The following is a 5300-nucleotide window of genomic DNA, read 5'->3' on the forward strand; positions in this document are numbered from 1 at the left end:
CTGTCTTACGCGCGTAAGACTGCCCGCCGCGCTTCGCGCGCTAACGGTGTTACCCATAGCGACATATGGGAGGAGCTGATATAACAGCATATACTATAACATATACATATTAAAATGTAATTGTGTGAAGCGCGCCGGGCTGTCCTACGCGCGTAAGACAGCCCGATGAACGCTTATTCGCGGATCTTTGTTAATTAAAATCTCGGTAACTATTGCGAATCTAGCAAAATGGTATAGGACTTTTCACCTCAGTTTTATTCCTTTTACCTGTCTACGAGAGATGTTAAACCAATTCTGGGACACCCTGTATATACATATATAGTATATTAATATTTGTTTGTATATACTATATATTGTATATATATAACGTGTTTTATCAGCTCTTTCAAAAATATCGTGAAATAAAAGCAGACTTGTGTTGCTCTGAAAAGAGGTTTTTAATTTTATTAGATTCAAAACATTTTTAAATTACTTAAAAGTACAAAACATAAGTACATAAATCTCACCTGAAAAGAGAAACAACATTTAAAGCTATTATTTCACCAATTCCTTTACACTTTACAATATTTTNTAATAGAATTTACATTGACCGTGCAATCAGAACATAACCCCCTCCTAATGCCTAATTTCCTAGTTTTTTTATCAGAGCAGGCAAAGTCCCCATGCCGTACATCCCTGCTTCCTCACAGTGTTTCAGTCTTACATCAAAATAGAGTGAAGTGCTTATGACTGTACTTCACTTACATATATACATATGTATATTTGTGTATATATATGTATATATTTGTTAACAAAACTACATACATAATATGTAATTGAACTTATTATATGTATAATAAGTTATACATATAACCGAGCGTGACGTCACGCACACGTACGCGGTTCTCGCTTGTGTGCGTAGCATCGAGAAGCTGAGCGGTGGGGGCTCTGCCCCTCGCTGCTCTCGTTGCTGTCCTGCACGATCTGGCATCTATGCAGTGCGCGGTCAGTCTTCAAGATTCGTCGAAACAAACGGTATCTCTATGCTCTGACGGCTTAAAGATACATTTAATTTCGTGACACTTATTGCTTTTGCAAAAATATAACGCTAAACACACATAGATTTTCATATCATTTCATTTCGTTTGGAACATATTTAAGAGAAAAAGAGTAAAATGTTACTTATAGGATTAATAACTGCTATTGTGGTTACTCTGTGTTCTGTATATATTTATTACAAGTTCGTGCTGTTCAATTTCTGGCGCAAGAAAGATATATTTTACGTCAAACCTATTGTTCCAACTGGTAATGTGACTTCTGTACTACGTGGAAAAATATCAATAGGCAAATAGCTTTCTTAGAAAAAAACGTCATAATATATAAAATGTAATTATTGGCGCAGTTATAGGAACCATCTCTTGATCTCAACACTTTTGACATATGTTATTAAGCTTATCTTCTTAAATACTATGAAGGTCTTAGCCGGCGGTCGTTGGTGGATAAAATGTTATTACTAAAAACTATAAGTACATAAATAATTGTTAAAAAGAAGTTGTAAAACTAGAAAACTAAAAAACCACATGAAACCTTGCTTCGTGTGAAAAGTGTGTACGTAAAGGCAGAACCTCTCTACGAAAGAGCTTCAGTATTGAAGAACAAGACACATGGATTTATCGATCTTCGCTTTGCGTGAAAAGTTGTAAACTTATTTCAAACCTTCCTCGGTTTTAGTCGTCGTTTGTTGCAACTAGATTTTTTTACCTATTTTTAAATGTCTACGCAAAGTGAGATTTAGTTCAAATTTGTGCGTTTAGTTTTGTGATAGTGAATTTCTTTGTGTAAAAGACGCCTGCCTCCATGTACACACTTTTCACTCAAAGCAATGTTCCACATGGGTTTACAGTTTTCCACATTTTTGCGTCGTAAAACTTTTTTTCTTTTTTAATAAGCAAATAATGCTAATTAATTCCATCATATTTTGAAACTTTTTCCGATAATAACTTTTTACTGAACAACGACCACTGGCTAAAATCTTAACAATTTTACTCAAGACAATGACATTGATAACATATGTGTCAAAATTGTTGGAATCGAAAAATAGTTCCTTTAATTGCGTATTTATCGTATTAGTAATTTACAATCGTTTACAATAAAGATTAAAACTTTACTACGTACTTTACTACAAATTTACAAACAGCAACGGTTTTTTACTAAAAATTAGATATTCTTCTAAGAAAACATTTGATATGTAACACCATGTGACATGTAAAAATATGTAGTAGGTACTTTTGATATGTAACATATAATAATGTTTTGTGTGTTAGATTAGTTGGTTACCAAACCTAACCTATGAAAGATGCAATAACACAATATTGGTTGAAATTAGATTATTTCTTCGATAGCTGCAAATATACTCGGACTAAATAAGATTCTTTTTAGTTCAAACACTATTATTTTTTCTCGATGTTTACCTTCAAATAATTTCAAAAGAACATATAATTTCTAACGTATTTAATTTATTACAGGCAACTTAATTCGCGAAGTTTACTTGAAATATAAGGACCATAGCGCTATCGAAATATATGTATTTTTCAAACCAAATCTTGTGATTGCCGATCTCGATCTTGTCCGAATACTGCAGACAAAAACTTTCGGCAGTTTCCACGATCGCGGCTGGTAGTGTAACAAAAAAATAGATCCGTTATCCGGCCACTTGTTTTCCTTATCCAGAAAAAACTAGAGAAAATTGCGCGCCAAAATAACACCTACATTTACTTCAGGAAACCTCAAGCAAATGTTTAAATGATGTTTGCTTTGCGCTCATTCTATTTTTTCTTGTTAGACTTTAACTTTTTTACACTGAAGAAGGTCCAAACTTGTGGGACTGAAACGTCTGTATACTGAATAAAGATTACTTTTTATACACGACCAACCTGTATTTTACTGCTCGTATCGGCCTTATGACTTATTTAAATGTTTAAAGTTCTGAAAGAATGCGACGAGGAAGTCGCGACCTATTTAGAAAAAATAGCCGATACAAGAGACTGTATCGAGATAAAAGATATATTTGTTAGGTATACTAATTCTTAAAAGAAGAAACAAAAGATTTTAAAACACTTTTTACACTTTTAATTACTTCTAAAGCACTTTAAAAATATTATATAAATAATATAATACTATATTATATCTTCAAATTGTTGAGTATATTGTATAAACGACGTACATGTTCTATACTGATATTTTGTGCTTGACAGATATAACGTAGACGTAATCATGTCCGCTGCTTTTGGAATCAATTCCAATTGTATCAAAACGCCGGACAGTGAATTTCTATACCAAGCGAAAAAAATACTTGAATATCATATTTTTTGGTGCGCAATTTTTGCGTGCATACCTCAAATTGCCGATTTCTTTGCCATTCCTTAATTGATCGGAATACCTCGAAGTTTTTCATACAAATGTTTCGAGATACTGTGCAATACAGACAAACCCACAATGTTGTCAGACATGATTTTAGGCGATTTTTGGCAATCGTATGATACATATACCAAAGTGTACTATACAATCGCCAAAAATCGCCTTTTATGAATCTACTTATACACCTTATGGAGAAAGGCTACGTCGCCCCTGACAAAGGAGACACCGCCGATGTTTCTTGTAAATATGCTACAATGTTCAATACTATATAAGAAATACAATTATGCAATTAATAAAATATTGAGATGTTTTATATTTATAGCGAATATGAGCAAGAAGTCTATCCTGGAAGCGGCTGCGCAAGCATACGCCTTCTTCATAGGCGGCTTTGAAACTGCCTCAACTACGGCGACGTTTTGTTTGTACGAATTAGCAATAAATGAAGACGTACAAAACAAGCTTCGTCAAGAAATTGATGAAGTCCTGAAAAAACACGGCGAAGTGACTTACAATGCTGTAAACGATATGACCTATCTTCACAAAGTAATAAATGGTAATGTCATACGTTTGTTTGTGAAAATACAAGGTTGTGATTTGAATTAAACGTTTGACAAGCATCGCAGACAACAAGTTGTATACTCTTTATAAATAGTGCAGAAACTCTGAGGAAATATCCACCAGTGTTGATTCTGAATCGCATCTGCACCGAGACCATAGATCTTTCGAGTACTATTCACGTACCGAAAGGAACTTTAATTACTATACCGGTGCTCGGAATACAGAGAGATCCGGCGATATATCCAAATCCGGACATGTTTGATCCCGAGCGATTCAACACGGATCAAATAGCGGCTAGACATCCGTACGCTTATTTGCTATTTGGAGAAGGGCCACGAGTGTGTATCGGTAAGGCTCAACAAACTCAAAAAATAATTAAATACTTTTCAATTTGTTTTTATAATAATTGTATTTGACGAGCTTATTAAATTATATATATGTATAACATTTTGTTAAATATGATTTGAGATAATACTAAAGAGTTTCTTATTAAATTTTCAGGTCAACGGTTTGGCTATATGCAGACAAAAGTTGGTATTTTAAATATCTTATCAAAGTTCAAAGTTAAACTTCATCCACGGACTTCGGTGTCATGATCGACGAACCATCTATAGTATTTACGCCCAAAGGCGGTGTACATCTCATAATTGAGCCGCGATAATATTGTTATAAGCTCTCTAAAACCGCGTTTAAAGATGTTTAGTACCAATTTTTGAAATGTTGAGAATTAAATAAAAATTTACATATTGTTTTCATATATATTCAATTTACTGTAGCAAAGATTATAAGCATTTTAGTTTGCAACGAGTTTACCTGTAACTTTAATGTGTGACTGCGTTAATTCAAGTGACTAAAATAAATAGAAAAAATGATAGAAACTAGTTTAAACTTTGAAGAAGATGAAATAAGAAATAGAAGAAATATTTGCTTAAATAATTTGGCCAGATGCTAGATAGTTCGAAAGATAATAAATATAATTTGTATTGTTATCTAAATGACGCGTGATTTTCTCTGTGAAAACGCGTGGCAATATGGCACTGTTAGTATTTAAACGTAAAAAAACAATACAAAAATACAAAAAAATAAATAAAAACTACATAAAAAATAAAAACTTACATTTCTGCACTTATGAATACCGATAAGATTCTGCGTAATTTTTTTTACTCAAACTACACAAGAAAAGTGTATTCGTCAATAATCGAATTTCAGCTACTTTTTGCTACAATTGTACATACAAACATCCTTAATCGCGTAGATCGCTTCTATTACTTTTATTATCAATGTAGCATTGTGCATACGACTACAATGTTACGCAAAACTAAATATAGATATAACAATCTAAATAG

The 5300-nt window shown here is 32.9% G+C and overlaps 1 pseudogene; it reads left to right on the forward strand.

Annotated features, from left to right (window-relative positions):
- Positions 1–1154: 1154 nt before the first annotated feature.
- LOC109861461 lies at positions 1155–4615 on the forward strand (annotated as a pseudogene).
- The last annotated feature ends 685 nt before the right edge of the window (positions 4616–5300 follow it).

This window comes from Pseudomyrmex gracilis, unplaced genomic scaffold (assembly GCF_002006095.1).
Source record: "Pseudomyrmex gracilis isolate BER0280 unplaced genomic scaffold, ASM200609v1 scaffold_777, whole genome shotgun sequence".
Lineage (NCBI taxonomy): Eukaryota > Metazoa > Arthropoda > Insecta > Hymenoptera > Formicidae > Pseudomyrmex > Pseudomyrmex gracilis.